Source organism: Ranitomeya imitator, chromosome 6 (assembly GCF_032444005.1).
Source record: "Ranitomeya imitator isolate aRanImi1 chromosome 6, aRanImi1.pri, whole genome shotgun sequence".
NCBI lineage: Eukaryota > Metazoa > Chordata > Amphibia > Anura > Dendrobatidae > Ranitomeya > Ranitomeya imitator.
Window position 1 is genome coordinate 136,422,453 of NC_091287.1, and position 20,780 is coordinate 136,443,232.

The 20,780-nt window shown below is 43.3% G+C and overlaps 1 long non-coding RNA gene across 1 annotated transcript; it reads right to left on the minus strand.

The window, feature by feature from the left end:
- Window positions 1-1,760: 1,760 nt before the first annotated feature.
- On the minus strand, window positions 1,761-4,885 carry LOC138643607 (uncharacterized). Its single transcript, XR_011314210.1, has 3 exons — window positions 4,733-4,885; window positions 2,547-2,570; window positions 1,761-1,888 (listed from the first exon to the last, which is right to left on the minus strand). It is a non-coding gene; the product is annotated as an uncharacterized lncRNA (long non-coding RNA).
- Window positions 4,886-20,780: the final 15,895 nt, after the last annotated feature.

Sequence of the window (20,780 nt, forward strand, 5' to 3'; positions counted from 1 at the left end):
AGGCTGTGTAAGGGCTATTTGACCAAGAAGGAGAGTGATGGGGTGCTTCGCCAGATGACCTGGCTTCCACAGTCACCAGACCTGAACCCAATCGAGATGGTTTGGGGTGAGCTGGACCACAGAGTGAAGGCAAAAGGACCAACTAGTGCTAAGCATCTCTGGGAACCCCTTCAAGATTGTTGGAAGACCATTCCCGGTGACTACCTCTTGAAGCTCATCAAGAGAATGCCAAGAGTGTGCAAAGCAGTCATCAAAGCAAAAGGTGGCTACTTTGAAGAACCTAGAATATAAGACATAATTTCAGTTGTTTCACACTTTTTTGTTAAGTATATAATTCCTCATGTGTAAATTCATAGTTTTGATGCCTTCAGTGTGAATGTACAATTTTCATAGTCATGAAAATACAGAAAAATCTTTAAATGAGAACATGTGTCCAAACTTTTGGTCTGTACTGTATATATATATATATATATATATATATATATATATATATATATATATATATATAATCGTATCTGCATAGATTCAATGTCCATGGGTTGGTCAAAGAATGCCCAAATAGCACTATGGTAGGCACAAGCTCTATAAGACCACATAGAAGTGGCTGGTAGGTTTGAGCGAAATGGGTCGGCCATTTTCAGAAGTCGCCGACTTTTGGCAAAGTCGGGTTTCATGAAACCCGACCCGACCCCTGTGTGGGGTCGGCCATGAGGTCGGCGATCTTCTGAATCTGGTATCGGAATTCCGATACCGAGTTCCGATATGTTTGCAATATCGGAAATCGGTATCGGAATCCATATTTAAGTGTAAAATAAAGAATTAAAATAAAAAATATTGCTATACTCACCCTCTGACGCGCCCTGGTACTAACCGGCAGCCTTCCTTCCTTAGAATCAGCGCGTGAAGGGCCTTAGATGACGTCGCGGCTTGTGATTGGTCGCGCGACCGCCCATGTGACCGCTCGCGCGACCAATCACAAGCCGCGACGTCACCGAAGGTCCTTCAAGCGCTGATTCTTAGGAAGGAAGGCTGCTGGAAAGAAGCAGGGCGCGTCCGAGGGTGAGTATATACCTAATAGGAATATACTCACCCTCGGACGCGCCCTGCTTCTTTCCGGCAGCCTTCCTTCCTAAGAATCAGCGCTTGAAGGACCTTCGGTGACGTCGCGGCTTGTGATTGGTCGCGCGAGCGGTCACATGGGCGGTCGCGCGACCAATCACAAGCCGCGACGTCATCTAAGGCCCTTCACGTGCTGATTCTAAGGAAGGAAGGCTGCCGGTTAGTACCAGGGCGCGTCAGAGGGTGAGTATAGCAATATTTTTTATTTTAATTCTTTATTTTACACTTAAATATGGATCCAAGGGCCTGAAGGAGAGTTTCCTCTCATTCAGACCCTGGGAACCATTAGAACCCCAATGCACTGCATTGGGTTTCGTGTTTCGGCCGACCCCGACCCTGACTTTTTTATAGGATTGGCCGATTTCACTCGACCCGACTTTTAAAAAAGTCGGGTTTCGTGAAACCCGACCCGATCCTATAAAAGTAAAAGTCGCTCAACCCTAGTGGCTGGTATTGTTACCCGCAAGTGTTTAGGCCAAAATTAAACAAGGAAGTGTATCATACTATGCGGTCTGTAGACGGTTACTTTACCTACGTGCAAGCGCCTGTGTGTGGGAACGAACGGCCGGTGTCTGTATGCGGATACTACAATAAGCCTTCATAAATGAGTGCTAGTAGAATGGGAAGTATTCTCTTCTACTTCCGGTTCAAAGCAGCCGGGTTGAAATGCATAGGTGCGCATACGCAGCGAAATATCAGCCGAAAATAGCCAGGCTGCTTCGTTTCTTCGTTTGGGGTGCTGTGCGGGCATGCGACATTGCCTAGGGTGCTTAATAAAAGGGAGGGAATAAAAAGGATTACAGCCCCGGTTTGTTGATTAAGGGTATCTTTGTTCTCTATCACTCTTTAGTATGTATAATGAGAAAATAGAGTAGAATATAGTGCAAACAAGGCAGAAAAAAGGAGGGAGTACACGAGGAGGGTCTAACAATACCCATGGCTGAAAAACTGAGAAATTGAAAGAGAAAGACTGAAAAATAAGAAAATACGGTAAAAAAAATAGGGAATAAAAATGAAAATAAACGAGAAATCAGAAATAAGTAAAAAATAAAAAAATAGAAAAAAATAATAATTATTAAATGGAAAAATGAAATAAATTAAATCTAATGAGTAATAAATTAATAAAATGAAAAAAAAAAAAAAAAGGAAAAAGGGCTAGGACAAAGAATGGTCCTCAGGGAATGGAGAAAGCAAAATGCTAAAAAATGAGAAAAAGGAAAAACGGACAAAAACAAAAACAAGACTAACAAAGGAAAAAAATGAATAAATATATAAAAAAATAAGGCATTGAGAAAAAATGATAAACAAAAATGCTAAAAATGAGAATGAAACAAATGAAAATAATTGTAAAAAAGGGAAAAAATATATATATAAAAAAAAAAAAAAAGAAAAAGAAAGGTAGAAAGACGGGGAGTGGAACTAATTACCTGGTCTGTAGTCTATAGAGGTATCTATGGAAGAAGAAGAAATAGGACAAGTGAGATCTTCATGGGTCCACTGTCAATAGTTATGACATTATTTTAGTTATCACTTCAAACATTAGTACATTAAAGAAATTCTGGCATATCAATAATGGACTTCGTACTTTCTATTGAGCCCCAGAGGAGACAAATTCTGTAACATATGGATCCAAAAAGATTCGAGTTACTTCAACATCTTAATTCTGTCACCACCACGACTGTTGGGTGGAATATGGTCTATTACCTGATATTTAAGCTGAGAAATGGTATGACCACTAGAAATAAAATACGAGGAAATGGGTAACAACATTTGTCCACATCTAATTGTGGACTTATGCTGCGATATCCGGTCATGAATTTGTTTTGCCCACGTATCCTAGGCTGCATGGGCATTTGATGAGATAAATGACATATGTGGCTTCACATGTATAAAAACCCTTAATAGGGTAATGTTTTCCGGGGCAGGGGTGAGTAAAGCTGTCAACCTTGGAAATATTAGAACACTGAAGGCAACCTAAACACGAAAATGTGCCCCTTCAAGGGGTGGATAATGTACGTTGAGTTAGGCTCGCTCTTGCAGAACCCACATCGGTCCTCACAATGTGGTTTTTAATGTTCTCTGGTTGTTTATAACCCATAATGGGTCTACTCATGAACTCAGGAACTTTTAGAAATGATGTTTGTAGAATTGACCAATGCTTTAATACATTGCTATTTATTGCTCTATTGAATGGGTGAAATGTACTGATGAAAAATATTCTCTGTTTTCTGTCTGTCACTGTTTGCTCAGGTGGAGTTCTAGACGATCTAAGAATTGTATCAGGGTATCCCCTGTGGCTGATTTTGAGATCCATGTTGTCATGTCTAAGTGTACGGGTGTTTTGCATTGGACACAATGCGACGAACCCTATAGTGTTGGGATTTCAGAAGAGCCTTATTTTTGTGTTGAGGGAGGGTGACAACTTGTATAGTGAAGGAGACTGTTCTTGTCTGTGGGTTTTGTGTATAGGTCAGTTTCCAATTTCCTTCTATGGTGATTGAGATAGTGGTATCCAAAAAGTGAATAGATCATGTGTCATGGTGAATAGTGAAGGACAAGTCAATAGTTGCTCTACTGAGATCTGTGTAGAATTGAGTCAATGTTTCGTCATCGCCAATCCAGATAAAGAAGTTATCATCAATGAATCTTTTCCAGTGTATGATATTAGTCGCAAAGAGGGGGTGGTTGTATATATATATGATGTCTCAAAATAGTCCATATATACTGTATATTTGCATATGGGGTGCCACATTGGACCCCATAGCAGTACCTTTCCTCTGTATGTAAAATTGATCCTCAAAAAGAAAAAAGTTTTCCATAAGGATTAATTTCAGTAAATCTTTGCAGAAGCAAATCTTGTCACTGCTATAGGTGGTATGGTTAGCTAGAAATCTTTTTACCACCTCTGTGCCCACTTGGTTTTCTATACTCATATAGAGGCTGTTGACGTCGAGTGTTACAAGTTTGCTTCCCAAGGGGAGGGCCTCAATGTTCCTAATGGAGTTTAAAAAATCTGGAGTGTCCTTTAGATATGATGCTATGGTGCTAACCCATGGGGTGAGAATTTTTTCAAAGTGATGGCCATTTCAACACAGGTAAACCCTGGTCTGTGTTTGTCTATTTTAGTGTTAGTCTTATGTTGAATTTATGCTTTATAGAAAATATTATATCTTTGTGGACATAATCGACATGGGTCCCTATCAAAAGGTGTATGGGAATATACATATATATATATATATTTTAATCTTGATGTACACGTGGATATAACTGATTGTTCTTGTGGGTTCTACACATGTTTTTCATACTGGGGTTTTACAAGTGATTTTCATTTATGTCTATCTGCACATGCATTCTAGATTGGGGTAATACAAGTGACTTTTGTGCATGCTTGATTATGAAATTATTCTTGTCATGTTTCACGTTGGGAAAGGTTCCCTGTGGTACCCTCAGTTACTTCTTGGTTGTTTTCCAATTATCCTTTTGGAGTTTCTAGTTTTTTAACAGTATGTATATCTTTTTGTATATATTTCCACAACAGATTTGGCTTGAGAAAGGCATGTGATTGCTGAAACGTCGCAGCGAAAGTATATCTGTATATACCATTGTCCTGTACCTTGTATAGGTGGTCGACGACTTGCCTCTTTTGGATGATAATAAACTGTTCCTTTTTGAGTGCCGAAGATTTTCACCTTGGAGGTGTTGCGATGCCCTGCAGCAAGTGTGTTGTCTGAGCGAGTTTTTAGTTCAGCAGGTGCAATCATAAGGGATAGGCGCACACACCTGTTGATGGAAAATGCAGACAGGCTGACTCTTCTAAAATTGAACAAGGGATGGATTTTCTCCCACTTTGTAAGCCCTACGGATGACAGCAATGTTATGTAAATACAGGATAAATGTTTTTTGGGAAGTTGTCTCAACGTCCATCCCTCACCATCCAAAACCATTTTTTTCAGGAAATCACCATCTCCTCCTCCTCCTCCTGCTTCTGCAATAAGTACTTAGTTTTAATTTATGTATACCCCACGTGGGTAAAGTTTTTTGTACTTTTTGAAATATTTGCACATTGTGCAATGGTGAAACTTGTACTCTCTCTCTCTACCTCTGTCCCCCTCACGGCGTCTTTCAGCTGGTTTGAGAGAGACCCCTTCGCTAATTTTTTTAAACCTTTGCACTTTGTGCAGTAGAGAATCTTATACTTTCTATCTCTACCTCTTGTAATAACTGCTAAGTGTATTGTGATGTCCCCATAACGGCGTCTTTCAGCTGGTCTGAGAGAGACCCCTTGGCTAATTTTTAGAAACCTTTGCATATTGTGCAATGGTGAAACTTGTGCTCTCTGTCTCTACCTCTTTTAATAACTGCTAAGTGTATTGTGAGGTCCCCATCATGGCCACTTTCAGCGTGTATGATACAGACGCATTGAGGTAATTTTTGGAAACCTTTGCAAATTTTGCAATGGTCACATTTCATCTCACTTTTTTTCTACCTTTTCTAAAAACTGCAAAGTGTAAAAGTGTATTGTGATGTCCCCATCACGGCATCTTTCAGCTGGTCTAATACAGATTGGACAGATTGGACATGAGCAAAAATCATCGGCTCGCTCCTTAGTCGGCTCGCTAATAGATCTTACCGAATAGCTGCATCGGGAACCCGGATTGATAATCAGGTACATGTGACAGGGCTGTGTGACAGTCACAACACATTCATCGAGAGCCTGTTTGTTGGGCTCTCCATGCATGTGTTGTGACTGACACAAAGCCACGACAGATGCAGCTTTGGCGACAGACACCTGATTATCGGGAGCGCTGCACGTATCTGGGTTTCCGCTGCAGCTATTTGGTAAGCTCTATTAGCGAGCCGAATAAGGAGGGAGCCAACAATATTCACTAATGTCTGTTACAGACTCCTTGGGGTAATTTTTTTAAACCTTTGGACATTGTGCAAGGGTCAAATTTCTACTCTCAATCTCTAAATATTCTATTATTATGATTTGCTTATTTTGTTGCCCTTCTCAAGGTCTCTTTAGGCTTGTAAATGGTAGCCTGATATTGATTTTTGGTCTGCACTTGCACATTTTGGAACATGAATGCATTAACATGCTCCATACAATTCTTCAGGTTTCAGCCTTACACAGAATAATAGTATAAGTAATGTAACATGCTCTATAGATATGCTGCTAGTTTGAAAATCTTACCACACATTGCGTTATAAATGGAAATTTGACATAATACCTCTGTTAGCATACGTCGTATCCTGCTCATATGCACAGCACCTCAGTGAGTGAGTGGAAAACCTGGGTACAAAATCTGTGTCTGACGGTAAAACCACTGGCCCTTCCTCTGTGCTACGCCCTTCCCAATCTGCTGTCCAGGAAGGTGGCGCTAATGCTTTCTGTCCACAGCCTGCAGTTGCACAGACACAACATTCAGGAACCATGTCCAGTTTGTTGTCCCAGCGCAGCGTTCAGTTGTCTTTTGTCAGCATATACTGAATGTCTGTTCACAAATTGTTACTTAGATTGGGCATACATATTCGTTAGCAATTTACATTGTCTGATGCTGGACAAAGACCATTGCTGAGTTTTCCAGGATTATACATTAGACTTTTGTCTCTTTAATAAACTGTTGCTTCCCTTACATTTTCTAAATTTGGGTCCTTAAAAAAATGGTGGTGGGTTATTGGCCAGTTTCTGTCTATGTTAAGCACGTCTAAGAGACTGGGTTAATACGCTCCACAGAACATTGTCATTACCATGCTAAGGCCTTTACCTGAGCTCTGTAGCACTGTCTGTTTACTGAATAATACACTGCACATACCTCGAGATTCTCTGGGACATATTCTGTAATTAGAAAAGAAAAAGCAACAAAGATCAGATCACTTCCTATCAGTCCCACCGTGCAGATAATGCAGTGCTGCAAGTAGTATGAACGTGAAGCAGAAGTCCAGCGTGGGTGATATCCATAAAAAATACCTTTTATTCCATTTTCATGAAAAGCACATAAGTCCATAATCCATCTTTATATCCAGAGACACAAAAACGGGTGATTCCAACCAGTGACAGTCACAGGCTTAAAGTGCATTTAAAATCATATGCGTTTCAACGGTCGTGCCACTTACATTGTGTTGTTTTATGCACTGGGCCTGAGTTTTGGTTCAGTCTCCCCCCAAAAAAGTGAGATTCAAATTCTCACAAAGTGGATATACTTCAGTCCTGCTAGTTTGTCGTATGTCAGCCAGCCGCTTTCTGCCACGTAGATTGCTTTGTTATATACACTGGGCCTGAGTTTTGGTTCAGTCTCCTCCCCAAAAAGGGAGATTCAAATTCTCACAAAGTGGACATACTGCAGTCCTGTTAGTTTGTCGTATGTCAGCCAGCCACTTTCTGCCACTTACGGTAGATTGCGTTGTTATATACACTGGGCCTCAGTTTTGGTTCAGTCTCCCCAAAAAAGTGGGAGATTCAAATTCTCACAAAGTGGATATACTTCAGTCCTATTAGTTTGTCGTATATCAGCCAGCCACTTTCTGCCACTTACATTGTGTTGTTTTATGCACAGGGCCTAAGTTTTGGTTCAGTCTCCCCCCAAAAAAAGTGAGGTTCAAATTCTTACAAAGTGGATATACTTCAGTCCTGTTAGTTTGTCGTATATCAGCCAGCCACTTTCTGACACTTACATTGTGTTGTTTTATGCACAGGGCCTGAGTTTTGGTTCTGTCTCCCAAAAAAAAAGGGAGATTTAAATTCTCAACAAGTTTATATACACCTTCCACCTTGTTTACAGTACCATATAACGGTTGTTATTTTGGTTAGATTCTCCAAAAAATGAGGAAGTCTGGTGGAAGAGCCCGTGGGTGGTGGTTGCCAGCTGGAACTGATGGTGGTGGTGGTGGTGCATCTGGTGGTAGTGGCAAAAGCACAATAGCACCTAAGGCTAGAGGTGTTGAGCCAGCGTCATCATCTGGCTACACAAGGCCTCGAAGGTTCCCTTATCTGGGAGTAGGAAAACAGCTTCTAAAGAAGGAGCAGCAGGAAAAAGCTTTGGCTTTCCTTGCTGACTCAGCCTCTAGCTCTTTCGCCTCCTCTTCAGAAAGTTCCAAATATAAAAGCAGCGAGTCGTCAGTGGATGCTCCCGGTCAGGAACAAGACATTTCCTTGTATCCTTCACCCAAACCAAAAGTGAAGGATGCGTCAGGTGACACTACAGGTTACTCCATGGAGCTCTTTAAACATACCGTGCCTGGGCTGGAAAGGGAAATTGTTAACTGCCCATTACAAAATGAATCAGACATGGAGTGCACTGATGCATAGCCACAGCTAGATTATTATGCTGTTCCATTGACTCAGATCACTACATTGCCCTCGCAGAGTACTGAGCCAGAATCTGACCCTGATGAGACTATGGTGCCCCGTCCCGAACGTTATAGCACCTTACACGGTGACACAGAAGAAGGTGCACATGACATTGAAGAGGAGGTGATAGATGACCCAGTTGTTGACCCAGATTGGCAGCCATTGGGGGAAGAGGGTGCCGCTGCCAGGTAGGATACACTGTATGTAGGCCAACATCAAGAATACCATCACCAACCCTCTCTCAATCCGCCATGTCCACCACCACCACCGCTAGTTTCACCATATGCAGCTCTCCAGTCCAGCTAACCCTACAAGAGATTCTCGTTAGGAAAAGAAAGTACTCATCCTCTCATCCGCGTACACAGGGTTTGAATGCCCACATTGCTATACTAATTTCGTTAGAGATGATGCCCTACCAGTTGGTTGAAAGCAAAGCTTTCAAAGACCTGATGGCCTACACAGTACCACGCTATGACCTACCCAGTCGGCACTTCTTTTCGAGAAAAGCCATCCCAGCCCTCCACCAGCATGTCAAAGACCGCATTGTCCATGCACTGAGGCAATCAGTCAGTGGAAAGGTGCATCTCACAACAGATGCATGGACAAGTAGGCATGGCCGGGGACGTTACGTGTCCATCACGGCGCACTGGGTTATGTGGCGGATGCAGGGTCCACAGGGGACAGTCATAGTGGGACAGTTCTGCCTAGCCCAAGGTCTAGGAAACAGTTGGCTGTAGGCATTCGCCACCCCTCCTCCCCCTCCTCCAGAAGCGAAAGCTCGTCCACAGAGCACAGTCGCACGACCACTCCATCCGCAGCTGCCAGTGTTGCACACGAGGTGTCCCTTTATCGAACAGCTAGTGGTAAGCGTCAGCAGGCTGAGTTACAAATGAAGTGTTTGGGCGACAACAGACACACCGCGGAAGTACTGGCCGAGTACTTGCAGCAACAAACTCAGTCATGGCTGGGCAGTGTACATCTTGAGGCAGGCAAGGTAGTCAGTGATAACGGAAGGAATTTTATGGCTGCCATAGCCCTTTCAGAACTTAAACACATACCTTGCCTGGCTCACACCTTGAACCTGGTGGTGCAGTGCTTCCTCAAAAATTATCTGGAGTTACCAGCCCTGCTCCTGAAGGTGCAAAGACTTTTCTTGCACATCCGCCGGTCACCCATACACTCCAGCCGTATGCTGAACCATCAGCGATCGCGGAATCTTCCCCAGCACTGCCTAATAATCAATGTTGCAACAAGGTGGAACTCCACACTGCACATGCTTCAGAGGCTGTGCGAACAGAGGCGTGCTGTAATTAATTTGTGGGAGGATACACATACATGGGCAGGCACTTGGATGTCAGACATGGAGTTGTCTGGTGTGCAGTGGTCGAAGCTCCAAGACCTCTGTCAAGTCCTTCAGTGTTTTGAGGAATGCACACGGCTGGTAAGTGCAGACAACACCTGTTATGATCTGGTGACCTTAGAGCCGCATGGAACTTTCTCTGGAGTTGGTGGAAACTGTTCTGACCGCAAATCCTGAACTTAACACCGCAACTAGAAGTAGCCGTGGGGTGTGCCTAACAATCCTAGACACCTCAACACAGCCGGAGGACTAAATACCCCTATAGATGGAAGTAGGAATTCTACCTTGCCTCAGAGCAGAACCCCAAAGGATAGGCAGCCCCCCACAAATATTGACTGTGAGTAGTAGAGGAAAAGACACACGCAGGTAGGAAACAGGATTTAGCAAAAGAGGCCACTCTAGCTAAAATAGGAAAGGATAGGACAGAATACTAAGCGGTCAGTATAAAACCCTTCCAAAAATATCCACAGCAGAAAATACAAAAATTCCACCATCTAACTAAAGATGTGGAGCGTATATCTGCAACTCCAGAGAATCCAACAAGACTGAGAAAACACTGACACAATCTAAGCTGGACAAGAGAAAACAAATGAATAGCACAGAATTATTAAGCACACAGCATGTGTGCCACAGAAACAAAAAAACAGACACTTATCTTTGCTGAATTGGCAGCAAGGCAGGAGGAACCAGACAAAGATCCAAAATCTCCCAGAACCATGGACAACTGGCAAGTACTAATGAATCCTGCACACCTAAATACCCCAGTCAGAACTGCAATCAGCAGATACACCTGACCAGGACTGCAACTCCGGGACAACTGCATTACCACCTACAACCACTGGAGGGAACCCAAAAGCAGAATTCACAACAGTACCCCCCCTTGAGGAGGGGTCACCAAACCCTCACCAGGGCCCGAAGGACGATCAGGATGAGCCAGATGAAAGGCACGGACCAAATCAGCAGCATGGACATCAGAGGCAAAAACCCAAGAATTATCCTCCTGGCCATAACCCTTCCATTTGACAAGGTACTGAAGCCTCCACCTCAAAAAACGAGAATCCAAAATCTTCTCAACCACATACTCCAACTTTCCATCAACCAACACAGGGGCCGGAGGATCAACAGAGGGAACAACGGGCACCACATATTTCCGCAATAAAGATCTATGGAAGACATTATGGATAGCAAAAGAGGCCGGAAGCGCCAATCGAAAAGACACCGGATTAATAATCTCAGAAATCCTATAAGGACCAATAAACCGAGGCTTCAACTTAGGGGAAGAAACCTTCATAGGAACATGATGGGAAGACAACCAGACCAGATCCCCAACCCGAAGCCGGGAACCAACACACCGACGACGGTTAGCAAAACGTTGAGCCTCCTCCCGAGACAACACCAAATTGTCCACCTCTGCTGCAACCTGTCAACCACAGAATCCACACCAGGACAGTCAGAAGGCTCAACCTGCCCAGAAGAAAAACGAGGATGAAAACCAAAATTACAAAAGAAAGGCGAAACCAAAGTAGCCGAACTAGCCCGATTATTAAGGGCAAACTTGGCCAATGGCAAAAAGGCCACCCAATCATCCTGATCAGCAGACACAAAGCATCTCAAATAAGTCTCCAAAGTCTGATTAGTTTGCTTGGTCTGGCCATTTGTCTGAGGATGAAATGCAGAAGAAAAAGACAAATCAATGCCCAGCCTAGCACAAAAGGCCCGCCAAAACCTAGAAACAAACTGGGAACCTCTGTCGGACACAATATTCTCCGGAATACCATGCAAACGAACCACATGCTGAAAAAACAACTGAACCAAATCTGAAGAGGAAGGCAATTTAGGAAACGGCACCAAATGAACCATCTTAGAGAACCGGTCACAAACAACCCAGATAACAGACATCTTCTGGGAAACCGAAAGATCAGAAATAAAATCCATAGAAATATGCGTCCAGGGCCTCTCAGGGACTGGCAATGGCAAAAGCAACCCACTAGCACGGGAACAACAAGGCTTGGCCTGCGCACAAGTCCCACAGGACTGCACAAAAGAACGCACAACACGTGACAAAGAAGGCCACCAAAAGGACCTACCAACCAAATCGACTGGACAGCGGTCAGGTCTGTCAGCCTGAAATTCCTGAAGAACCCGTTGCAAATCAGGGGAAATGGCAGAAAGGACCACCCCTTCTTTCAGAATGACGACCGGTTCAAGGACCTCAGGAGAATCAGGCAAAAAACTCCTAGAGAGGGCATCAGCCTTAATATTCTTAGAACCCGGAAGATACGAAACCACGAAATCAAAACGGGAAAAAAAGAAGGACCATCGAGCCTGTCTAGGATTCAGCCGTTTGGCAGACTCGAGGTAAATCAGATTCTTATGATCGGTCAAGACCACAATACGGTGCTTAGCTCCCTCAAGCCAATGTCGCCACTCCTCAAACGCTCACTTCATAGCCAACAACTCCCGATTGCCGACATCATAATTGCGTTCAGCAGGCAAAAACTTACGGGAAAAGAAGGCACACGGTTTCATCAAGGAACCAACAGAATCCCTCTGAGACAAAACGGCCCCTGCCCCAATCTCAGAAGCGTCAATCTCAACCTGAAACGGAAGAGAAACATTCGGTTGGCGCAACACCGGAGCAGAAGTAAATTGGCGTTTAAGCTCCTGAAAGGCAGAGACAGCCGCAGAGGACCAATTCGCCACATCAGCGCCTTTCTTCGTCAGATCAGTCAAGGGTTTAACCACGCTAGAGAAGTTAGCAATGAAACGGGATAAAAATTTGCAAACCCAAAAATTTCTGAAGGCTCTTCAAGAATGTGGGTTGAATCCAATCATGAATGGCCTGAACCTTAACCGGATCCATCTCCATAGATGAGGGAGAAAAAATGAAGCCCAAAAAAGAAACCTTCTGCACCCCAAAGAGACACTTAGACCCCTTCACAAACAAAGCATTGTCACGAAGGATTTGAAATACCATCCTGACCTGTTGCACATGAGACTCCCAATCAATCATCGGAAAAAATCAAAATATTGTCCAAATATACAATCAAGAATTTATCAAGATAAGTCCGGAAGATATCATGCATGAAGGACTGAAAAACAGATGGAGCATTAGTGAGCCCGAATGGCATCACAAGGTATTCAAAATGGCCTTCGGGCATATTAAACGCAGTTTTCCATTCATCACCCTGCTTAATACGAACAAGATTATATGCTCCCCGAAGGTCAATCTTAGTAAACCAACTAGTCCCCTTAATCCTAGCAAACAAATCAGAAAGCAAAGGTAAAGGGTATTGAAACTTGACCGTGATCTTATTCAAGAGGCGATAATCAATACAGGGTCTCAAGGAGCCATCCTTCTTAGCAACAAAAAAATCCCGCTCCCAACGGTGAAGAAGATGGCCGAATATGCCCTTTCGCCAAAGACTCCTTAATATAATTCCGCATGGCGGTATGTTCAGGCACAGACAGGTTGAAAAGTCGGCCCTTAGGAAACTTACAGCCTGGAATCAAGTCAATAGCACAATCACAGTCCCTGTGCGGTGGAAGGGAACTGGACTTGGGCTCATCGAATACATCCTGAAAATCAGACAAAAACTTAGGAATTTCAGAAGAGGAAGAAGAGGAGATTGACATCAAAGGAACATCATTATGAATCCCCTGACAACCCCAACTAGTCACAGACATAGACTTCCAGTCCAACACAGGATTATGTACCTGCAACCACGGAAAACCCAGCACGATAGCATCATGCAAATTATGCAACACCAGAAATCGACAATCTTCCTGATGGGCTGGCGCCATGCGCATGGTCACCTGTGTCCAAAACTGGGGCTTATTTTTAGCCAAAGGTGTAGCAACAATGCCCCTTAAAGGAATAGGGTTCTGCAAAGGCTGCAAGGGAGAACCACAATGCCTGGCAAACTCAAAGTCCATTAAGTTCAAGGCGGCGCCTGAATCCACAAACGCCATGACAGAAAATGATGACAATGAGCAGATCAAGGACACAAATAACAGAAATTTAGGTTGTACAGTACTGATGGTAAATGAACTGGCGATCCTCTTTGTCCGCTTAGGGCAGACAGAAATGACATGAGAAGCGTCGCCACAATAATAACACAACCTATTCTGACGTCTGAAACCTTGTCGTTCCGTTCTAGACAGAATCCTATCACACTGCATTGGCTCAGGAATTTGCTCTGAGGACAACGCCACAGCGCGCACAGTTCTGTGCTCCCGCAAGCGCCGGTCAATCTGAATGGCCAGAGACATAGAATCATTCAGACCGAAAGGCGTGGGAAACCCCACCATAACATCTTTAACGGATTCATGAAGACCCTTTCTGAAAATTGCCGCCAAAGCATCATCATTCCATTTAGTCAACACAGACCATTTTCTAAATTGACTAGCACTTGCTTATTACTGTGATTTTTTTTACAACAGAGTATTTTTTACCTCACTGTGCTCTTTTGTGTCTTCAAGTTTCTTGGTGGTGTATGAACAGGTTCCTACAGAATTGTTCAATGTGCAAGTAGCCCTTGTGTTTCCAGTTAATACTTTGCGCCTACTACCACTGTCTGCTACTCAGCAGAGGAGCCCACCCCTGTACCTAGCTATGCCAGCTGTTTTATTTATGAACAATTTTTTGGCAGACATTTAGCCCACTTTATTATTTGGGCCTACTAACTTAGTCTGCTACTCATTACAATTTTCTGACACTGAGCAAAGCAATGTCGCCTGTTTATTTATGAACAATTTTTTCGCAGACATTTAGCCCACTTTATTATTTGGGCCTACCAACTGTGTCTGCCACTCATTACAGTTTTCCTCCACTGAACAAAGCAATGCTGCCTGTTTATTCCTGGTACCAATTTTGAACTGCATTTAGCCTACTTTATTATTTGGGCCTACTAACTGTGTCTGCCACTCATTACAGTTTTCCTCCACTGAGCAAAGCAATGCCGCCTGTTTAGTCCTGTTACAAATTTTGAACTGCATTTAGCCTACTTTATTATTTGGGACCAGAAACACATGGGCTACTTGCACAATGAACAAGTCTGTAGGAACCTGTTCACAGACAACCAAGAAACTTGAAGACACAAAAGAGCACAGTGAGGTCAAAAATACTCTGTTGCAAAAAAAAAATCACAGTAATAAGCAAGTGCTAGTCAAAAGATGGAAAAAACAGAGTATTTAGTTGATACTTTTTTTTGCAAAAAAATGTATACTAAGCTGCTCCATCAATCGTCAAGGTATACCCATATAGAGCAGTCCTACCTAATGTATATAATCCCTATCTGATGTATTTAAAAACCTTATCATCTGTATAGTGCCTGTATAAGCAGGGTTCAGAGAGGGAATTTTCATGTGGACATGCTGGATGGAACAGCTTTGATGCAAATGACCCATAAGGAGTGGTGGACTCCCTAGTCTTTTAGAATCAAGAGAACAGTTACAGAACCAGAAACACATGGGCTACTTGCACAAAGAACAAGTTTGTAGGAACCTGTTCACACACCACCAAGAAACTTGAAGACACAAAAGAGCACAGTGAGGTCAAAAATACTCTGTTGTAAAAAAAAATAATCACAGTAATAAGCAAGTGCTAGTCAAAAGATGGATCAGGATACAGATGATTAGGTTTTTAAATACATCAGATAGGGATTATATACATTAGGTAGGACTGCTCTATATGGGTATACCTTGACGATTGGTGGAGCAGCTTAGTATACATTTTTTTGCAAAAAAACGTATCAACTAAATACCCTGTTTTTTCCATCTTTTGACTAGCACTATGACTTTTTGACTAGCCGTACTATGGGTTGCCCTGTGCCAGTGCCAATGAGCGGGCCCCCTGCATGCTCAGGATCGCAGTACTTACAAAGTTGAAATACTTACCTCTCCCTGCTCCACCGCCGTGACATATTCCACGTTGCCTGGGCCCTCGGAAATCTTGAGCCAGCCCTAACCCCCACAACTTTAGCCAAATGACCCCCAGTTTTCAATGTCTAACTATTATTATAAAGTAAATTAAGATTGACAAGCTAAGTAACAAGAATTGATGTTTTTGGCATTAAAATGGGCACTGTAGGTGTTTTCCTGTCCTCCACTCACTGCCGACTTTGATTTCCCATTGGGTTTCGTGTTTCAGTCGGCCCCTGACTTTTCGCAATAATTGGCTGATTTCATCCGACCCAACTTTTGACAAAGTCGGGTTTCGCGAAACCCGACTCGATCCGAAAAAAGTAAAAGTCGCTCATCTCTAATAGTGTTGGCTCCCTTAAAAATAGACTGGGTGAAATGTTGGAGGAGGATGAGGAAAAAGCCAATATGCTAAATGACTTTTTTTCATCAGTATTTACACAAGAAAATTCTATGGCAGACAATATGATCAGTGATAACAAAAATTCCCCATTAAGTATCACCTGCTTAACCCAGCAGGAAGTACGGCGGCATCTAAAAATCACTAAAATTGACAAATCTCCGGACCCGGATGGGATACACCCCCGAGTACTGCAGGAATTAAGTACAGTTATTGATAGACCATTATTTTTAATCTTTAAAAAAAAATGTAATTCCTGCTATTCCATTTGATTGGGCTAAACCTCTATGCATTTAATGTCTCCTCCACCTCCCCCCAATACATCCTACATTATTCTTAGTTGATTTCCTTCATGTAGAATTAACCTACAAGGAAAGAAAGGGTTTATTTTAATTCCGATATTTTTGTCCCATTGACTTGCATTGGTATCGGGTATCGGTATCGGAGATATCCGATATTTTTTGAATACCGGCCGATCCAATCCAATACCAATATTTCCGAATATCAAAAGGTATCACACAACACTGCTAGCAATTAAAGAACAAAAAGCTCACTCGCAGAACAAGGAACCCTGATGCGCTTAAAAGTGGGGAAGGGTACATACAACATGAGTGGGAAAAAGCAAGGTCGTACGGGAAGGAGAAATTGGCATTGATATTGAACTCAAAATACTTCTGCCCCATCCTTTCCAGTCATTCACTATGTGTCAGATTTATACTCTGTTCTACTGTTGCACGGACTGGTCTAAAAAATGTGTGAAACAACTCACAGAAATTGCTTCTGACAGCTACACTGCTGCTAATATTTTTGCATTTATGTTCCCAGGGTTGGAAGTTTACAACTCCGACGCACACTCTGTGCTTCACTGCTGTCTTGGGTAAAACCTCTCTCAAGATTGTCTAAAAACTTGTTTTGGTACTCCAGCATGCGTGCTTCCCTTTCCAGGGGTGAAGAATCAGGCAAAATGTATTCTTCTAACAGAGTGGCAACCAATAGTCAGCACTATTTCCTATCCTAACAACACAAGTATCATAATGCAGCAAGAAGGCTCTCATGTGTTTGGAACTTGCATGAGGTCCAAGTCCATGGTGTGTTGGTGCCGGGGTAATACTCTACCTTGCTTCCTCTTTCCCCTCCTGCCAACCATGGATAATAGACAGATGATCATTATCCTCTTCATTTTCTGACCATGGTGTGCCCATCTTAGTAGGCATTTCAAAACTATGCGGAAGAGTGCAGAGGTTCTTCATCTGAGTGCACTCCACAAGCACGATTTGCACTACATCCACACTGTGATGGCCTAGGCTTTGCAAAATGACATACTGCATTGCTGTCACAGTCACTTCAATATGTGCAGAATGGAATTCCACCATGTCCGCACATTTCATATCAACCGGTAATTTAAACACTGCCTGATTGCAGTGAGCCCTGTCTGCACAGTATGGAGGTGGGGGGATTCTCTCTGCACTGCTGGAATGTACAGTACAGACCAAAAGTTTGGACACACCTTCTCATTTAAAGATTTTCTGTATTTTCATGACTATGAAACTTGTACATTCACACTGAAGGCATCAAAACTATGAATTAACACATGTGGAATTATATATTTAACAAAAAAGTGTGAAAAGACTGAAATTATGTCTTATATTCTAGGTTCTTCAAAGTAGCCACCCTTTGCTTTGATGACTGCTTTGCACACTCTTGGCATTCTCTTGATGAGCTTCAAGAGGTAGTCACCGGGAATGGTTTTCAATTCACAGGTGGGCCCTGTCAGGTTTAATAAGTGGGATTTCTTGCCTTATAAATGGGGTTGGGACCATCGGTTGTGTTGTGCAGAAGTCTGGTGGATACACAGCTGATAGTCCTACTGAATAGACTGTTAAAAATTTTATTATGGCAAGAAAAAGCAGCTAAGCAAAGAAAAACGAGTGGCCATCATTACTTTAAGTAATGAAGGTCAGTCAGTCTGAAAAATTGGGAAAACTTTGAAAGTGTCCCCAAGTGCAGTGGCAAAAACCATCAAGCGCTACAAAGAAATTGGCTCACATGAGGACCGCCCCAGGAAAAGAAGACCAAGAGTCACCTCTGCTTTTGAGGATAAGTTTATCCGAGTCACCAGCCTCAGAAATCGCAGGTTAACAGCAGCTCAGATTAGAGACCAGGTCGATGCCACACAGAGTTCTAGCAGCAGACACATCCCTGCAACAACTGTTAAGAGGAGACTTTGTTCAGCAGGCCTTCATGGTAAAATAGCTGCTAGGAAACCACTGCTAAGGACAAGCAACAAGCAGAAGAGACTTGTTTGGGCTAAAGAACACAGGGAATGGACATTAGACCAGTGGAAATCTGTGCTTTGGTCTGATGAGTCCAAATATGAGATATTTGGTTCCAACCACCGTGTCTTTGTGCGATGCAGAAAAGGTGAACGGATGGACTCTACATGCCTGGTTCCCACCGTGAAGCATGGAGGAGGAGGTGTGATGGTGTGGGGGTGCTTTGCTGGTGATTCTGTTGGGGATTTATTCAAAATTGAAGGCATACTGAACCAGCATGGCTACCACAGCATCTTGCAGCGGCATGCTATTCCATCCGGTTTGCGTTTAGTTGGACCATCATTTATTTTTCAACAGGACAATGACCCCAAACACACCTCCAGGCTGTGTAAGGGCTTTTTGACCAAGAAGGAGAGTGATGGGGTGCTATGCTAGATGACCTGGCCTCCACAGTCACCAAAGCTGAACCCAATCGAGATGGTTTGGGGTGAGCTGGACCACAGAGTGAAGGCAAAAGGGCCAACAAGTGCTAAGCATCTCTGGGAACTCCTTCAAGACTGTTGTAAGACTATTCCCGGTGATGACCTCTTGAAGCTCATCAACAGAATGCCAAGAGTGTGCAAAGCAGTCATCAAAGCAAAAGGAGGCTACTTTAAAGAACCTAGAATATAAGACATATTTTCAATTGTTTCACACTTTTTGTTAAGCATACAATTCCACATATGTTAATTCATAGTTTTGATGCCTTCATTGTGAATGTACAATTTTCATAGTCATGAAAATACAGAAAAATCTTTAAATCAGAGGGTGTGTCCAAACTTTTGGTCTGTACTGTATGTCTCATTAAGGGAAAGGTTGAGGGTGCAAGTTGAGGCCCCAGATGAGGCAGAAGCAGTGAAGGATGTGGTAGATATAGAGGTTTGTCCCACAAACCTTGGGGATTCCAAGACTTGGTTTCTAGTGACACCTTGGTTCACCAACCCTTGGTGTCTAGTAGTTTAGTTCTCCATCCCTTGGTGTGTAGTGGTTTAGTTATCCAACCCTAGGTGTTTAGCAGTTTAGTTCTCCAACCCCTGTTGTCTAGTAGTTTAGTTCTCCATCCTCAGCTGTGTAGTGGATTATTTCTACAACCCCAAGTGCTCTGCATACCTTGGGGATTCCAAGGCTTGTGGAACAGACCTGTTATGATTAGGCAACTCAGTACCACAGTGAACATAGAGGTCAGCGCACATACAGTGATCTGACAATAATCCAAAAACATAGAACGAGCTCTGAGACGTGGGAACTCTGTTGACCGCAATCCCTAATCCTATCCAACAACACTAGAGGCAGCCGTGGATTGCGCCTAACGCTACCTATGCAACTCGGCACAGCCTGAGAAACTAGCTAGCCTGAAGATAGAAAATAAGCCTACCTTGCCTCAGAGAAATACCCCAAAGGAAAAGGCAGCCCCCCTCATATAATGACTGTGAGTAAGATGAAAAGACAAACGTAGAGATGAAATAGATTTAGCAAAGTGAGGCCCGACTTTCTGAACAGAGCGAGGATAGGAAAGGTAACTTTGCGGTCAACACAAAACCCTAAAAACCACGCAAAGGGGGCAAAAAGACCCTCCGTACCGAACTAACGGCACGGAGGTACACCCTCTGCGTCCCAGAGCTTCCAGCAAACAAATAGATAAGCTGGACAGAAGAAAAGCAAACAAAATAGCAAAGGAAAACTTAGCTATGCAGAGCAGCAGGCCACAGGAACGATCCAGGAGGAAAACAAGTCCAATACTGGAACATAGACAGGAAGCCAGGATGAAAGCACTAGGTGGAGTTAAGTAGAGCAGCACCTAACGACCTCACCACATCACCTGAGGGAGGAAACTCAGAAGCCGCAGTACCACTTCCCTCCACCAACGGAAGCTTACAGAGAGAATCAGCCGAAGTACCACTTGTGACCACAGGAGGGAGCTCGGCCACAGAATTCACAACAGTACCCCCCCCTTGAGGAGGGGTCACCAAACCCTCACCAGAGCCCCCAGGCCGACCAGGATGAGCCACATGAAAGGCACAAACAAGATCGGGAGCATGGACATCAGAGGCAAGACCCAGGAATTATCTTCCTGAGCATAACCCTTCCACTTAACCAGATACTGGAGTTTCCGTCTTGAAACACGAGAATCCAAAATCTTCTCCACAATATACTCCAACTCCCCCTCCACCAAAACCGGGGCAGGAGGGTCAACAGAAGGAACCATAGGTGCCACGTATCTCCGCAACAATGACCTATGGAATACGTTATGTATGGAAAAAGAATCTGGAAGGGTCAGACGAAAAGACACAGGATTAAGAACCTCAGAAATCCTAT